Source organism: Amborella trichopoda, chromosome 7, assembly GCF_054954075.1.
Source record: "Amborella trichopoda isolate Santa Cruz 75 chromosome 7, AtrichopodaSantaCruz75HAP2 v2.0, whole genome shotgun sequence".
NCBI lineage: Eukaryota > Viridiplantae > Streptophyta > Magnoliopsida > Amborellales > Amborellaceae > Amborella > Amborella trichopoda.
Genome location: NC_142342.1, coordinates 35,284,570 through 35,304,040, shown reverse-complemented (window position 1 = coordinate 35,304,040; position 19,471 = coordinate 35,284,570). Strand labels below are relative to the sequence as shown.

Sequence of the window (19,471 nt, the reverse complement as noted above, 5' to 3'; positions counted from 1 at the left end):
AGGCATGAATTATGTGATAATGATAATGATGATTAAGTTTTTTTTATTAACTAATAATAAAATAAAAAATTACCTCAAGACAATATTAGAGTATATTAATTGTTGATTTTATCCAATAATATATAGGGAAATTTACCGAAACACCTTGTTGAAAAGTCTCTCACATCTATTGTGCAAAAATACTTTTTTTATTAGTGACCCAGGGTACTTTTTCAATTGTATTTATGATGAAAATTCCCTTATTATTGACTCTTACAAAAAAATAAAAAAACAAACATTCATAATTTTTTGTCTCTTTTCCCTATTTTCTCTCACTAACCCTACCTTCACATTCATAATCATCTCTCTTTTCTTCTCTAAAAATGTAAATAAGATTGTTGGTTTCTCTTTTTAAAGCCTACCTTTTCCATTCCCACCACTAACACTACCCACTAATAAAATTCAAAAAGCTATCTCCTAATCTATTTGAAAAAACGGGTAGGGCATGCCTTCGCCACTGAATTCTAGAAAAAACATCCAAAACAAAAATTTTGGAATATTGTAACATACTTTCATCTATTGAATTTCATGTCTAATAGCTAATAGTGATTGTGACCTCCTTGAACAAAAAATAAATGGTCTCGTAGTATACAATCCCTAGTTAATAATATCATTTAAAATTAATAGCATAACAAATATATGAAAGAAAGACCTATGTGATCTTTTGCCATGGAAATACAATTTTTTTTTTTATAATAATACATCACTCTTTATAATTTTGGCAACAAGATCACTCACAGATGGTCTTATTACAAACAATAGAAATTCTAAAACTAAATAACGCATCAATAAAATAAATCTCAAGTACTTGATGTCATTCATACAACCTAATATTGTGCTTGAGAATATAAAATAAAATAACAAACAAATTAAAGAAAAGATGCCGAAGATTACCTCAACCAGGTTTTTTGCACTTTACACCGAGTCACCACATCCAATGGCGCGGGGATCAGCGGTCTAGCTTCAATCTCGAATCGGGAAAGCCAATTTCGGCCAAACTAAGTAACCACCCTTAAATCTCTACAAAACCCTAACTCCAAAATAATTAAGCTCAAACCCTAATTTTCCTAACGCTTAGATTAGATCATGAGAGAGAGAGAGTCCCTATGTTGGGGCATGCCCCTTAAGGTCTTTTTAGGAGAGAGAGAGAGAGAGAAAATCAAAGAGTAGAGAGAGAGGGGCGTGGCCCCTAAGGAAGAGAGAGAGAGAGTTTATGGGAGAGAAAGAGTTGTGTAGAGATGGGGGGAGAGCACTCCTATTTATAGTAAAATTTAAGTCTAGGGTTTCTTTAAGGTTTCTTATAGTTTGCCGTTTTCTTGAGATTGAATATAGACTGTTGATCCAGGAGATGTGTGGGGTAAGATATCTGAGCCATCCATTCCATAGATGGACCATCAACATTATGGAATGTGCATGAAACATTATTCCCATTTCCTTAAACCATTTTTCCAATCAATATATTTAAATAAGTTAAATCTATTAAAATATCTTGCATTCTATAAAATTGCATAATCCATCTCATATTTTCCATAAGAATATTTCAATAATATCAAGTCAAGATATTCCTTCAATAATCAAGATAAGATATGGTCAATATTTCCCAAACAATATTTGACCATATGCTTATAAGATGGACTTTCCAAAAATTACAAAACTTGATATCAAAGTAATAACAAAGGGAGCAATGGGTGGGCCATGCCACCCATATGTGGCATATGAGGGCCCCCACCCATTTGCCACATGGTGGGCCCACGTGCACTATGGGCCCCAATGAAAATTTTATAAATATTTTAAAATTTTATTTAAACATTATTTGAATTTTATATAATTTATAAAATCAATACCTTCATATTTATAATTCCAAAAATCATAAATAAAATATTAAAATATTCATAAAAATTCAAGTAATAAATCTAAAATCATTTCTATAATAAAATGAACATAATTAAATTAATATGATAGAAAGTAGATTCATGTGGTTCAGGAATTCTATTAACGATCACGGGATACTCCACCTTCAACTATGGACTACAAACCACACTTGCTTTATCTAACCGACCAAGTATTTCTCATGACCCACAGTCCCAGCATGAGCTCATTAGCGGGTCACCAAAGTCTAGACGATGAGCCAAGAAGTCGCAATCTCAGTCCATGGATTATAGGTCCTCCCCTAGAGATAAGTCAAGGTCACCACGACCTAATGTGACCGTAGCTCTATGGCCGATAAGGGTATCTCTTGCATATGCATACGGTTTACCCAAAGGTGGATATCTGGCTTTCTCGATCGATCTATCTATATGCATGCTGTGTGATGTAACATGGATGAGATTTTGGCCCCCGTCTCTATAGGCCTACCATCATACACAAGGGTCACACAGTCCCTCGACTCACTCATCTAGGTATAAGCTCCGACCTCATCAAGAGCTAACCCAAAAACCTTTCTCGGTTTATTTTTTATGCCCAGGTACCTTGGCTTTTCCAAACAACTGGCCTAGATCGTCAAACATAGTCCGGTATCAGCAAACATCATTTGCTTAATATGGTCCTCGAGGGACCACACTCTCACTGAGTTTATGTTCCACTATAATAAATATTTTTTATTACACACTCATAAGGCCTTTAAAGGCCACATAAACCCAACAATATACACCTTATAGGATTACCAACATAGATATCAATAAAAAAAATTATTATGTGATACTAAATTCAATTATTCATACTCATTCCTGGTATCTATGAAAAATACAAGATAATTATTATAGGGTAAATGTGTAAATAAAAATGTATCAATTCATTTATTCATACTCAGTCCTTGTATCCATGAAAAATACAGTATAATTGTTGTAAAGTAAATGTGTAAATAAAAATGTATCGCAATTAAGCATTAATAAAATAATTTATGACCAAAATATTTTCTAAACATTACATTGATCGATCTCAATAATCAATGAGAAATTACGTATTATTAGTAACAGAATGTATAATTCCCCTATTTATGCCATTATTCATACCCATAGATATTTGTTTCCTTTTTTAACAAATTTCTAAAATTTGTAGCATATTATCTTATCTTTGTCAAGGCATTAAATAATCCAATTGCAATAGAAAACAATAAGTGTATTATTTCTTGATTTTAATGTTTATTTTGATTTAATTTTTGAACTATGATTTAAGCACTTTGGATAGATTTTGTTTCTTAGTTTTTTGTTTTATTTTTTTAGTGCATTTGCTTTGAATAATTGAATCAAACTTTTATGGCATGCTCTGTAATTACTTGTTTCCACTGTCTATACATAAGATGATTCAAAAGCACAGCGGCAAATTTCATGTTTCATATGTTTTAGTTCTTTTGTTTTCAGTTGACCAAGAATACATATAAAGTATAAGGCCAGTTAGACAAAATTTTATTTAGAAATGCATACCCATGGGACTCAATCAAAAGGAAGAATTTACAGCTAATACACATAATACTTTGTCCAATCCACCTACTCTTATGGGCACTCGTAGCAACTCTTCCCGCAATGAGAAATGCCCACTGGAAATAATACCTATTGAAGGAGAAGCTCCGCCTTTGGCAACCCTTTCACGTTCCATTTCACCCATTCATCAAATCACTTATCCAGAAACTAATACATCTACTCCAGCCTTTTCTTCTGCTAAATCACGGCCGACCCAAAGGCCTAATATTCCTCGATCTTCCTTTATCGAAAGAGCATTTCTTATGGATATTACCATAGAGGACCACCATACCAATAGGGATCCCGCTAAACTTGCTCCTTTATACCTCATAAACCATTTGAATCCTATCAATGGAGTAAAAACTCGTGAATACTATGAGGCCATTCTCATGAAAACAGGGTATATCTATGTTGTCCATTATTACCAACAGAATACAAGAGTAATTGCATACTCTAAAATGCAAATTAAGAAGTTGCTTTCCTATGAGGAGTGGGGTTGCAATCCCAATCAGGGAAAAAAGTTAAACAATAATGATTTTTCTTACAAATATTATAAATATGCCGAATACATAGAAGCTTGACTTAAAATATTTTATTATCAAAACCCAAATTATGCTCATAGCTGGTATATTCAATTTAGGCTACCAATTTTTTAAAGATTCCCAAGTTGGTTTAAAAATTGGTTTTTAATCTGGGGATCAACCACTGAGATTTTACCTCCTACGTTTCAAAAAGCACAGGAGCAGTTTGCTGTCTTTAACAATATTGATATTAATACAAACCCTCACATTTACTTTGTTACATTATATCAAATCCCATGGATCATGAAGTGGGAATATTTGATCTCTGTGAATAATACAGCCAACCATACTTATATTTCTAGACTTGGCAAAACGATTTCCATCAAGTGGTGGGACATCTTCAGTATGGACCCCACAACCATAGTTCCAAAACGCATCCCTCCACAAAAACCTATATACAATCCCAATCCAACAGGATATAATAGTGCCAACACTTCCTTTGATTTTCCCATATACTTACGAAATATGTTGCAAACAAATCCTAATGCTTCAAAAAAAACCCTTGAACAACAAATGAGGGAGATTTTTCCAGAAGCAGGAAGAAAGCAAGTCTCATTAGAAGAGACCGTACAACCATCACCAGCTTGTACCAATAGATACTTCCCACTTGAAGAAATTGATCCTGAAGAAGAAGAGGAAGATCCAAATGAATGCAGCCAAGACCTTGACACTATGCTGCACTATTCTCACCGACAAGATTTACTATAGCTACTCCATATCAGAACTGCAGCCGACAAGATTTACTATAGCCACTCCATAAGAAGACAAAATGATACTGTGCCACTGACAATCTCATGTTCCCACCGACAGATAAAAACAAACAAGTTATTGTAGCCACAGGAAACGACAAAGCCATCGACACGTGACGACAAAAGAGCTACTATTCCCAGATGCTGTTTTGTCCTTACTCCCGACGAAAAGAAGATTCCTTTTCTTTTTCCTTTTGTTTTTTCTTGTCCTTTTGCTTTATGTCTCTTCCTACCCCCTTTTCCTTTGCCTTACCTTCGCTACGAAGGCACCTCTCTTCACCTATAAAAGGCAGTCTCCTACTTCCAAAGGAGTAGGTCGCTCAGGAGCTTCTCTTCTCTCATGTTCTTTCTCTCGCGCAGACTTCTCTCATCTGCTCTGCTCTCTCTCTCGCTCCCAAACTCTGCTCTGGTCTCTCTCTCTCTCCCAGACTCTGCTCTGCCACTCTGCCTTCTTGCACCTACTGCAACAGCTATCCTGACCTCATAGCTTATGTTCTCCAGGTCTCATATTTTACTCTAAATCCCAGGTTCTATCTTCTCCCTTCTTCTTATATTTCCAGTATGTGCGATTGCAATTTTCCTTCACTTCCTTCATATTGTCCTCAGCACTGGAAACTCTTTTCCAGTTACCGTATTTGCACATTGTAAGTGTGTTTTTGTGTTTTGTAAGTGTGCTTTTTCTTTCATGTAAGTATGCTTTTCCTTTCATAAATATCTGTATAAACGTTGTATACAGTCAGAATTATTAATGTATACAGTCTTGATGATGGTTTGATTATTATGCAATTTAAACTTGTGTTTAACATAACAATAGGAAATCACAACCACACACAGTGGTTAGTAATAGATATATCTATCATTCCATTTATCTGCATACTCCTTTTCTGTTTAAACTATTATTGTATTTTACAAGAAATAGTAAAGTATAATAGCATAATATTCACATACCTCCTCTAACATATCAGCAAAAGAATTCACTGCAGATTTTGGCGCGTTTTGGTATCAGTGCCAAACAGTGAAACTGTGTAAGAGTCTAAGTTATAATATTAAGAGTCTAAGTTACAGTATTACTATAGAAACCTAACTAAATTTACATCTAAGAAAGTTGGTCCGAGAGTTAAGGCAAGAGACGAAAGAAGTCTAAGCAAAGTACCCGCCAAGGCTAGGAAGAGCCGCTTAGGGGAACACGCTGAACCCTTGATCGCCCAGATTGTCATTATCCGCAACCTACAGATGGCAAATTTAATTAGGAATATTAAAGGTAATACAGTAACTCAACCTCAAACCTTAAGAGTTAAAAATAAGGAAGAGATAATAATAAATGATGTTGAAAAACACATACAAAATTGGAATATTCCCAAAGTACCTATCAAAGATATTTATCAAAAATGAACATTTAAATTCAAACTTAGATATGCTATTAAAACAATAGAGGAAAGTCTATCAGTAACTCAAAATCAAGAAGACTTCCAACTGTTGTCTAAAAAAATAATTGAAAAACATAAAGAAAATAATTATAAGTATTTACACATTGAGTTAATACAAATAGCCATAAAACCTTTAACACGTTTAGGTTTAAACAACTCAGTGCTCGTATGCCTAAGAGATACGAGGCACAATAAGTTTTCGGACTCACTCCTAGGCATGGTTGAATACAGTCTTTGTAGTGGACCCATTTATTTTAACTGTTTTCCAAATTTTTCTGTTTCATTAACAGACCCTAATATACTAGATATATTAACAATAACTCTTAAAACTCATGGATTTAATATGACTCATGGATCTCAAAATTTAGCTACAGTACATCATATATCCTACAAAGTGATGAATACTCTTTGTCCAAATATAATGATGCAATCAGATAAGAAAGATCAAACTATTTTATTTCAAACAAATATAGAAAAATCTAATACTATTATTCCAAAAACTATTACTTGGTCCGATATTATTCTACCTCAAACATGGTCTATCCAAAATGAAAACCAACCAAGAGAAATACCTATGAATAATATTCCCAGTCAAATAATAGAACATCAAGATGAAAATATTGAAATAAAATTTCAAAATCATACACAAAATGATTTAAATATAGATAGAAAAAGGATTAAGAAACCATTAGTTCCTACAAGAAAATCTTGTCATACAACGGCAGAAGTTATAATCCTTCCTTCTCCATCAAAACCAACAACATCTTCATATTTGCAACTTCAAGGAGTAAAACGAACAGCTGATCATGTAGTAATACCCACGTATACATCTGAACCTGACATCGCAAATATTCAGATACTCACATTACAAGTTGAAAAAGATATAGATATCGAGGAATATCTAACATATAAATTACAAAGAAAAAAGAAGAAAGTAGATATGGAATATATAAAACAAGATTATTTAGCCCCAGAAAGTCAAGGTATTAGTGAATGGTATCTAAAAACATTTCAACCCAGGTTAGTCGAATTATTTCATAAGAAATACAATAAATTTCTGAAAAAAGAAAGAGAAACAAAAGGATTCTTTATCTGGTTACAAGAAATCTGTGCTCAGTAAAATATTCAAATTCCCCAATTCAATGTTATTCAAACAATTGAAGAAAAACCCCATATCAGTATAGATGGAACTAGTACTGTTAGTACACACCCACCTGAGAAAAGTATTATCCTAAAAGGAATTAAAAGTCCACCTGTAAAAGGTGAACCACCACAATCTCTATATGACATTATTGCAACACCTTATAAGGTTGTACCTAAGGAGATGGGAAAGAAACATGAACTAATTCCACATATTGTGGAACAAAATAATTATACGAACCTATATATACAGTCATTAGGAAAACAAGCAGAACGAATATAAAGATTAGTCACTCCCCAACCTAAGGTAGTAACTCCTCCTATTCCTAAAGCTGTTTTATTCAAACCTCCTCCTGAACTCAATAAAACTAAATTCCATTTAGGCGAGGATAATAAAACACTTATGGATCAATTAATATCCAAATTAGCCCAATTTTATATCAAAGGAATTCCTTCCCCAAAAATCAGTATTTCTACACCAATACCCGGTAGTGCAATACCTTTACCCAATAATCCATAATCATCTGATAAAGGCAAAATGAAGATTCCTAAGCATGAGACTTTAATGCTCCAAGAAGAGGAACCAGTGATCGATGACACATTACAAAATAGAGAATCTGCTTTTATGGATACCTTAACTAATGATTTAAGTAGAATAGCCTATGGTAAAACATGGAAACCAATCACCGTTTACCATACTATAAGAGACCTACACCTGTTGATGTACAACTGGAAGAAGATGCTATACAACAGGCTGTTTCCTATTCAGGCAGATCAATTGTCAATTGGATAATATATGGTCTATCAGATCTAAAAATATTAGATGTTATGAGACATATGATTATGTTTGCATCGGCTAATAAAATGGCTGGCAATCCTGATCAAGAGGTTGCCAAAGCAATAGTAAATGGATTTACTGGCTGGTTAAGAGGATGATAGGATTTCTATGTTGATGATGAAACAAAAAATAGAATCCTTACCAATACTAGACAATGAACAGCCAGGAATGAACAAAATCAAGAAATAATATATACCGAAAGCGATGCAGTAAACACTCTCATATATACCATTACCCTTCACTTTGTAGGAAGTACAGCTCTCTTAGCAGCACGATCAGAAGATCTGCTGTCCAACCTAAGATGTCCTACTCTCTCTCATTATAAGTGGTATAAGAATGTATTCTTTTCGAGATTACTCATAAGAGAAGATTGTCAACTAGACCATTGGAAAGAAAAATTTATTACTGGTCTACCTTACTTATTTGCAGAAAATGTCAAAGAAAGACTTAGAAAGAAACATAATGGAGTTATTATATATTCTGCATATACACTTGGAGAATTATCAGTAGAAATATGTGCTGAAGGATTAGCTTTATGTACTGATCTTAAGCTTAAAAGACAACTGGATAAACAGTAAATTACCAAGCGTAAAGAACTTGGTGATTTTTGTGAACCATTCAGTTATCATATAGATAGGAAAAATAAACCTAAAAAGCTACATAAGAAAAAGAAAAAATATAAAAAAGAAAAGTATAAGACTAATAAAACACATAAAAAATATAATAAGTCTAAACAAAAATTTATAAAGAAATTCTCTCCTAATACAAAAAATCAAAAGAGATTACCAGTATGTTATAAATGTGGAAAACTTGGCCACTATAAACATCAATGTAAATTAAAAAAGAAAATAGATGCATTACAATTAGATGAGTCAGTAAAATCAAAATTATATAATATTATCAATTATGATACATCTTCCTCCACCACAGATTTGGATAAATCACTCATAGGAAATCTCAATGATGATGATTTCATATGGACAGAGTCATCGGATTCTTCAGACTCTTTTACCCAGTCAGAATCACCTCATCTAATGGACGAATCTACTTGTACTTGTCCTATCCCCTCACACAATCTTCATAGTTTAACACAAGCAGATAATTTAATTTTAGATCTCATAGAAAAAATTACAGATCCAAGAGAAAAAAGATCTGTCATTACCAAATTTATAACCTAAGCTAAAACTAAAGCAAAAACACCTCCTATTAATAAAACACCTGATCAATATAATTTTACTTCGATTATGAAAAGATTCAGTGAACAACACCTCACAAAACAAAAAGAGAGATAAATGAAGTCAAGAAAGAAGTTCATCAACTCAAAACTAGAATTAAAATTCTAGAATTACAAAATCTATCCAATCACAATTTCGACACAAATGAAGCAGAATTTAATCATCTAGTAACTACATACAGTCCTGCTCCACCCGAAGATACGCCAGAAACCTCAGAAAATAAACCACTTTTGATAACTGAACAGTCTCCTTCAGTTAACCTTTTGGATAAAATCATTATACAAAAATGGTTTGTTCATGTAACTATCATACTCGCAGAAGATTATAGATTTCAAACATCAGCTTTAATAGATTCAGGGGCTGATCTAAATTATATCAATGAAGGACTAGTGCCAACAAAATATTTTGATAAAACAATTTTATATATATATATATATATATATATATATATATATATATATATAATATACAATGAGACCATTTATCTTTTGTACAAGGTAGTCACAATTAATCTTGACCTTTGGATGTGAAATTAGGTGGTTGCATTTATTCTATTGACCATGTACAAAGTTCAAAGAAATAATTTCTCAAACTTTGTGACACATTCAAGCTATAGTTGCATACATTTTGTGAGATTATGGTTGTGCTACTATTTGCATTCATAATATGCTTTCTTCTCGATTACAGGTTTATTAGCAAATATAAAGAAGGTAAAGCCTCTTCTTGATTTGCCGGAGGCGAATGAGAGACTTACACTTTGGAAAGCAGACCTTTGTGAGGAGGGGAGCTTTGATGAAGCCATCAACGGGTGCCATGGTGTTTTTCATGTCGCCACTCCTGTAGATTTTTCTCCAAAGGATCCTGAGGTCATCTTTTTTTTCATTTCTTTCACTTTCTAGGGGATTTTGGGGAATCCATATTTGAGATGAAATTTATTTCAATACTTTTTTGATAGTTAACTCATAAGAATTTTAATAAGGCGTACCTAATATATATATGAAATATATATAATGAGACCATTTATTTTTGGTACATAGAGTTCACAATTAATCTTGCACATCAGATGTGAAATTATGGTTTCATTTATGCCACAGACCAGGCTCAAAGTTCAAAAGAAATTTTCTTGAATTCGGTAACACATCTAAGCTGCTAGATTTCACCTTAGATGGTTATAGAAACTTGTGACTTCCTTGTACCAAGTATAAATTATCTCATAATATACAATCCCATATATATTTATCTTACTATCAAGACTAGATTGGACTGGCAGGTTCAACCTGTCATATCACTTCCTGGGTTCTTTGGTGGGATTAATCCATTTGGTAAAAAGTTAGTCAATTTCTTTGGTGGGATTAATCCATTTGGTAAAAAGTTAGTCAAAATTAGTTTCATTAATTTTGATAAGCTAAACCAAGCGGTTTGGTCTGATTCTTAGAACATTGGTAAGAAATGAAAATTAATTGAAAAGGACAAGATGTTGTTTAATGGGGAGTAAAACATTACTTATGTATGGTAAGATACTTCCATCAAAACTTTGCTTCGCGCATGCTTATTTTCAATAATAGCTTGGGTATAAGTTCGGCAAGGTTTTAAGTTAGTGGCTTGTTTCTTGACATGAAAAATGACTTGGATTGGTGCATACGTGTGTTCTACATTAGTAGTAGCTCCAGTGCAGGTTGGGGAACGTTTAATAGGTTCTGCAAAGTTAAGTTATCGAAAATTGTTTCATGTGGGCTAGACAGCATTCCTATATTATGCAGTCCAGAGGTATAAAGTACGCATACAGTATGATCCCTCCAGCTCACAACATATGCAATCCTCTCCCACTTCTCAAATCTCTTATTCACCCAAGCACCTACTTGTTTATATATTATAGAAGTGTGGAAACCTTACTCAAAAACTATACTAAAATAATAAAAAACAAAAAAATAAAAAATAAAAAATCTTGAGCTTTTCCCTTGATTAGTACGCTTGGATTTATGGACTACACTTGAGTTGAAATGGATTATGGGACCAAATTGGATTATGGGACTCACTACAATCCAAACTAAAAAAAAATCTATGGAAAAGGTAAAAATTGTGAAATAAGCTGCTTTCCTATCCATGGATGCCTAGGCATCCCCCGTTATTTTTCTCTCGCATTTACCGGTCGTTGATGAGCCCATTCTTTCTCTCATTATCACCCTCAAAATTTGGATTTTCCAATTGGGTTCTCTATTTGTAAGTGTTTTAGTTTTGTTAAATACTGGGTTGTATTTCATAATATAATTTAATATTATAATTTTTGTAAAATAATTTTTTTTATAAAGAGGCGTTGTGGGTTTTTTAGTCCTCTTGAATAATAGAAAGAGGAAACTTATATATTTCTATAGAAGCACTTTTGAGTTTTATGTTCATGAAACAAAGGAAAAAGTACAAGGGCTTGCACATAGTTACATATAGCATGTGACCCATGCACATGAGGGCAGTTGAGGTACACTTTGCTATACTCAAAGAGCACTCTTAGCCCATGCATTGGTGCTGATCAAGCTCGTGTCTTGTTATCTTTATGTGAGTCATTATATGTACTCGTTTTACTCAGTCGTATTGGAGATGTGCAAGTAGTGACACCATGTTTCTTTTTCAGCCATTGGATTTTGTGCGCTAGTTGAGACAGTTAATAGTTTTTTGAAAATTGATTGTTGGATGTTTGAGGGTTAATGATTATTTGAAAATTGAGACAATGTCTTTGTGTGCCTAAAAATAGAAAGCCCCATTCTTTGTTGGTATTTTAGAAACCTCCACTATGCTTTATTGTGATGAATCAAGATTTTACCGAACTTGATCGATTTAATAGAACAAACTTCAAAAGGTGGCAATATTAATGTTCTTATTGATTATACTTAAGGTGATTTATGCTAGCAAGGATCAACTCTTAGAGTTACCACCACCTAGTGAAGATGAGCCCCTGTAATAGTTCCAATTGTGACAAACGTAGAAGAAGGACAATTATATATATGCAAATAACACATCTGCTCATTTTCACCAGCCTATTGGAGACAAAGTATCATACTGAGTAAGTGGGCAACAAAAGATTTTTAATTTTGAATTGTAATTTCACTGGCAATAAGTGGAGACTCAACCCAACTATGATTTGCAACTTATTGTAATTGAACTTAAAATTACATAATTGATTTAGATGAATACTTCAAAGTGGGAACTACTACACACAAGTTTTCCCCATCATAGAAAAATTATCAGATGAAAATGAAGCATAAAAATTGTTGATACTGACTTAGTAAAACTTCAATATTCACTTCGAATTGAGGAAAACTATAGACTTTTAGATAAGAAAGAGGAATATCAGAAATTCTGACCAAGGCAAATCCTGTAGAGCTCAAATTTAAGGACAATGCTCAAAACCAGAGTACAAAAAAGTGGTGCCCCGATAAGGAATCGAGCGATCCAGATCGGGTATCAGTGGCACCCATTTGGGGATCTAGACGATTTTTAACAGTAAATCGCTCGATTGCATCATGGATCACTGAGTCCGCCAAAAAACCGCCAAGTCCGTGAAGAAAATTAGATGAACAGTTCTTATTCATGGGAATTACCTTTTTGTTGAATCATTGAGCCCATTGCAGGCTTTTCCAGTCCATTATTGTCAACAATAATTGGATTTTACAAAAGAACGAAATCACAAGATTGAATCACGAAACGCATTTTCCAGCCACAGATTTTGAAAAGCAGTTCATGGCATACCTTTTTTCGCCATTCTTTGGATTTCCAGTATTATTGTGTTTGATTTTAATTCAAATTAAAGGGGTTTTAAAGGAAATTTTGTTACTCAGAAGATTGTAGAGCGTGTTTGTGTGATTAAACAAGTATTGTGGCTCAATTTTTGAAGCAAACGATTTTTTGGCTGCGGATTTTGAAAAACAGTCCACGACATACCTTTTTTACCACCATTGTTTGAAATTTCTGACAATATTGTGATCAATTTTGATATAAATTAGAGGGGTTTTGCGTGATTAAGCTACTATTGTTGCTCAATTTTTTAAGAAATCTATTTCCACAACCGTTGTTTGAAAAACAGTTCACGGGTTCCATTTTGTTTTTTGCCAAACTGTTGATTTCAGGTGATTTTCTGCATTATTTTGAATGATACCAAAGGGGTTTTGAAGATAATTGTGTTTTTCAGATGATTGTGGTGCTTATTTGTGTCATTAAGTAAGGCTTGTTGGTCTATGTTTCAAAAAATTGTGCTCTTCACTAGATTTCAAAATCCTTGATTTTTTATCATTATAAGTTGATTCAAATCTAATTGAGATATGTACTTTGATCATGATTGTTTCAATTGGAAATTTTTGCAGTATTATGATTTATCATTTGGCTTTTTGTTATATGAATTTGTTTTTGAAATACATTGTAGTTTTCATAACAACTTAGGGTTCACCACCATTTTTTCGATTATGGCCTCAAGTTTGTTCCATTTTCTGTAAAATTTGAGGTGTTTTGAAGCAATTGATTTCTCCACAAGATCATGAAGTTAATTTGTATGATTGAATATGATTTCTATGTTGATTTCACAAGATATATATTGGTGCAATTTCGGATTTTTTGAGTAATTACTTTAAATTAATTTGTAGATTAAAATTAGGAATTTTAACAAATATATGTCATGAATTTTGAGACACATAGTATAATAATACATTTTTTTTATTTTCATGTAACTATATTCAATTACATCATGTTATAATTATCATGGGAAAAGAACTTGTATTTCTCAATTTTGTCGTCAATTTTTTTAATGAAATAAAATGTATATTCTCAATACTTTATTAAATTATTCTTAATATATAAAATGTATGTATGTTCTTAGTACATAATTTGTAATTAAATTATTTTGCTAACTAAAAGTAGGCATTTTGACAAATATATGTTATTGCTTCTCGCACTATAAAAATACATTTTTTGGTATTAGGTTCTATTTTGGTTGTTGTATACTCCATTTTGGACTTTGTTTTTATATCCTTGATTATTCTAGGCTCTTTTTTCTAATGATATGAATGAATGATTAACAAACATCTAGATATGAAAACATCTCAGTATTCGCTTATTTTTACAAAGTAATGAAAGTACATAATGTACCACTTCTAATTTCTTTTTAGAAACTAAAAGAACACTATTTTTGGATATTTAGAGTAATTATTTTAAAATCATTTGAGACGAAGCTTGTCAATTCAGTCAATTCTTCAATCCGACACATCGATCGATGGATTCGACATGATTTTGGGGAAGGCTGATCCAGGACAACGATCTGTTTTTTTTTTAAACATCCTCAAAATAATAAGCTTTTCTTTCACTTTAAAAATATGCATATGAGAATTAGAAGTTTAAAGCCAACAAAAAAAAAATAGAAAAAAAAGCTTGCTTCATTTGTTGCAAATGTGATCATAATTCAAAAGAATGTCAATACCAAAGAAGACCTTAAAGGCCTCATAGCCAAGCAAGTATGATTATTAAGGAAAATCTAGTGCCTATGGCCAATGAAATGAATATGATTAATAAAGAGGAAGGTTGGTGGGTAGACATTGGGACTAGTATTCATATTTCAAATACCTGAGAGCTCTTTTAGTGATGTGAACTTGTGGGTAATGAGAACTCATGCTATTACAAAGGTGCTTGGACAATGTACTTTTGAATAAAATTCAGTTTGGCTAAGGTATTAACTTTGAAAAATGTATTTTATTTACGTGAAATTAGAAGGAATTTGGTTTAAGGTTTCTTATTGAATAAGACAAGTTTCAAGATGGTCATAGTGTCTGATAAGATTATTCCAACTAAAGATGATGTTGGTGGAAAAGGATATTGTTATAATGTTATATTTAAGCTTGACTTGAGTCATAAAATAAAGAATTCTTCTGTTTATAATGTGAGTTCATGTAATTTACAGCATACGCAAGGATAGGATATTTTTCAATTAAATTCATGGTTAAATTAGGCCTAATCTCTTAATGTAATAATTTATCAAAAATAAAAAATATCACACACGTACAAGCCAAAATAACACGAAAATATTCCCTTTTGTTGGAAAATAATATTTAATTATTAGGGCTTGTACATAGTGATATTTGTAATTTAAATAATGTACTGACAAGAGGGGGGAAAATATAGGCTATCACATACATAGATGATTTCTCTCGACACACATAAATGTATTTTCTAAAGTTAAAGCTTTTAAAAAATTCATAAAATTTACTATTTTCAAAGCCAAAGTTGATAATCGACTTAGTAAGAAAATTAAAATTATAAGAAGTTATAAGGGTGGGGACTATTTATCAAATGTATTTACTAGTTTATGTGAAACAATGGTATTACACATTAAGTAACTTCTCTTTATACGCCTCTAGGCAATTGCTTAGCGGGGAAGAAAAAGGAACTTTGGTGGAAATGGTTAATTCAATATTAATAAATTCTTACTTTTTTTTTAATCTAAGGGGTGGTGTTGTACATTGAGAATATTTTATAATTAATATAATTTCATATACAAAAGTAAATAAAATCCATATGAGTTGTAATTGATAAGAAACCATCTTTAATTTTTTTTAAAATTTATTTAAGACTTCCTGATTTAAAAAGAAATAAACTAGGACTCAGAACCTCTAAATGTGTATTTGCAAGGTACACTTTATATAATTAAACATGCATATTCTTGAAACTAAGTTCAAATACAATCATAGAATCTAGAGATGCCGAATTTTCGATAACTTAACCCATAAAGGTGGACCTAAAAACTTCAGTAACCTACTAATAAGTGCAAAAACGTACATTGAATCCATATAAAGTAATAAGGAAGAGGTAACAGAACCAAGAAGTAAAGCAAGAAAAACGGGTCTAATACCTATTGCCTTAAACAAGGAAGCAAATCTTTTCGTATTTGAAATTTCTATACTTGCTAATAAAATATGGAAATGGTGAACTAACTACCCTGTTTTAAATCTATAGGTTGTAAATGGATAATTAAAATAAAATGTAATGCTGGTGGATTTAGTAATAAGGCTAGATTAATAGCTAAAGGGTTTAAAACAATGTTTGAAATTTCGATGACTTGATCCGAAATCGGACGATCCAACTTAGGTACCATTCATACCATCTTGGAATTGTCTATAAAACGGGATTATTCTTGGACTTTTCCTATTTAAAAGTACACGTGGTGGCCCCTCATTGTCACGTATTGTCACATTTTCACTTTTCCATTAAAAGGCACACATGGTGGTCTACATTGAGAACCATGACGCCATTGTCAAAATTTGCTTACAACTTGCTAGAACTCTTTGCACCATCACGTGTCCCAACCTTCCTCTACGCGATGAAATTTCAAAGTGCGTGCATCTTTTTTGTAGGTCAATTTCTTCCCACATCTCTTCAATGTAGGATAAAGCTTCGCCGTCCATTATTGTAAAAACTCACTCGAAGATTTTATAACTTTATTAGCTCATGGAATTATACTTACATATTAGATTATATATTTTTTTCCACATTAATAATTATATATTTTTGTTTATACTTACATATATTTTTAAATTATATATTTTTACTACATTAATAATTACATATTAGATTTATTTATTTTTTAGAAGCATACCCTTGTTTTTTGAATCACATTTATTGAAATATTATAATTAATAATTATATTAATTACATTGAGGAAAAAGTTTATATAAGGATGCTACCTTATAATGTAGAACTACGGATGCCCCTCAAAAATCCATCGGAAAAGGTAGTTTTAATGTTGAAAAACCCTTTGATTGATCATCTCGACTTTGAGATGGATGACTATGAAAAATAAAAAGATTTTAAGTTTCAGAAATAGTACATTTTACAACATATTATCTGCACCGTCAATTTTCAAGATTTTCATATGTTTATAGATCTACTTGATTTTAACTATTTTTGAAATTTAACTTTTATAATTAGATATAAAAATAGATTTTGGGATAATCCTAATAACATTTTACATCAAAATTATATACCATGATAAAATTTGAAGGCACACCTTACCTCTACACCTACGGATGCATCTGCATGCAAACTGCACCATTACATTGATAACCAAATCTTATATTTTATGCATTAATTTATTTATATTATAAATAATGTACTATTTTTTATTATAATTGTAAATTAGATTTTTTAAAATTAGAAAATATTATAAGACAAATTTCAAAATTTATTCTTATTTGTTTAGTAAAATGATTATAAAATACAAACTAATAATTACAATTTCAATGTATAATATTATTTGATAATTAAGTTGTGACAATTTTGGAAGAGTGAAAGGAATTTTAATTTCAATGCATAATATTATAGTTAGTTAGGTTGTGATAATTTTGAACGAGTAAAGAGAATTAATAAATATTTGATGTGATACTAAATTTCACTTTATATAGAAAGTTATTATTTTTTAATCTTACAATATAGAAGTGTTTTCTAATATTTTTAATTAGTTTGCTGTAATATTATAATCCTATATTATAATTAATAATTATACAGATATCCAGACAGGAAAACAACATCTTAGTATTCACCTATTCTTACAAACTAATTAAAGTACATAATGCACCACTCCTAAATTCTTTTAGAAACTAAAAGAACACTATTTTTAGATATTTATAGTGATTTTTTAAATATTTTATGGGTTCATCAAGCTTATCCATCATTAAGGCATTTATCAAGCATGCATTAAGGCCCTTGTCTCATAAGCACTTCGATTTCTATTGGGGGTTAGTTAAAATGTACTTAGTCTTATATGAAACTAAAATTACACCCAACAAGGTTTCCTCCGATGCTTCCTAAAATTTAATCAGCATTGCTAACCATCTTAATTTTGCTTGTTTGCCTTCTAAAGGAATTTTTATTTGGAAGATATGCAGAAGTGCAATTCTTTAGTAGATATGACTAGAGCGGAATAGGACAACATATGAAGGGAAGTGCAATTCTTTAGTAGATATGACTAGAGCGCAATAGGACAACATATGAAGGGTGTTTCTTTGGATTTGGAATGCAATAATGATAAAATTCTACAAACCCTCTAGGATTGGTTCTCTATCACCAGTGAAGGCAGAGGAGTCTCTCAAGTAGACAGACGTCTTTGTTAATTTGAAGAATTTATTTTTATTTTTCTGCAGATGTCGCCCTCACTATACTTGGAAGCCTCCTCCAGAGGTCTCTCTTAAACTCAATTTTGATTGGAGCTCCTTTGGGAACCTTGGTCTAGCTGAAATTGGAGGTATATTAAAATATCATGAAGGGTTTGTTATCTTCTCTTATGCAAGGCCATGTGGTCGAGCCTGGATCTACCTCTCTTGGGCTCCATAGGGGACCCAAGTTCGATTGACCCCTTCTTGAACAACCGCCTGACCTCACAAGCATGTGTGCGGCTCATGTATCACATCCAACTATGAGACGATTTTAAAGCGATGAAGAAATGGACTCGAGCACCTACCTCACCACGGTTTTGAGTTTATGGGATAAGCTTGGGCTATTGCCCAACGAATATCCTATGTCTTTCTAATAGCGTGGTTTAAATTCAGTCCCCTCTCTAAACTCAACACCTTACCTAGACTCTCACTTGAAAACTGCTAATGAATTCCAAATATAATATACTCATCTTTAATATACTTTATGGGTGAATGGTTCGAGTATTGAGGGTACAGTGGTTAAGAAATAAGAAAGAAGAGAATAAGAATAGGTGAATGAGAACTTGGTTTAGAAGAGAGAAGAAGAAGAGAACGAAGTAGAAGAAGTTAAAGAATGACCCAAAGAAATTTGGGCAGTCTCTCTGCGTAACCTCTCTTAAGAGGTATTACCAGAGATGAGGATAAGCACCAGGGTTGAAGCCTTAGTACCTGGAGGATTTGGAAAGTGAAGTTACAAGATTGAGCCTATAACTATGTCACTAAACCAAAGAGCCATCTAGAAGTGATCAATGAAAGAAGAAAGTGAAAGAGAAGGTGAAAGAG

The 19,471-nt window shown here is 32.2% G+C and overlaps 1 pseudogene; it reads left to right on the top strand.

The window, feature by feature from the left end:
- The window catches only part of LOC105421134 (bifunctional dihydroflavonol 4-reductase/flavanone 4-reductase-like), a 36,490-nt pseudogene that overhangs the window by 2,800 nt on the left and 14,219 nt on the right, over positions 1–19,471 (top strand).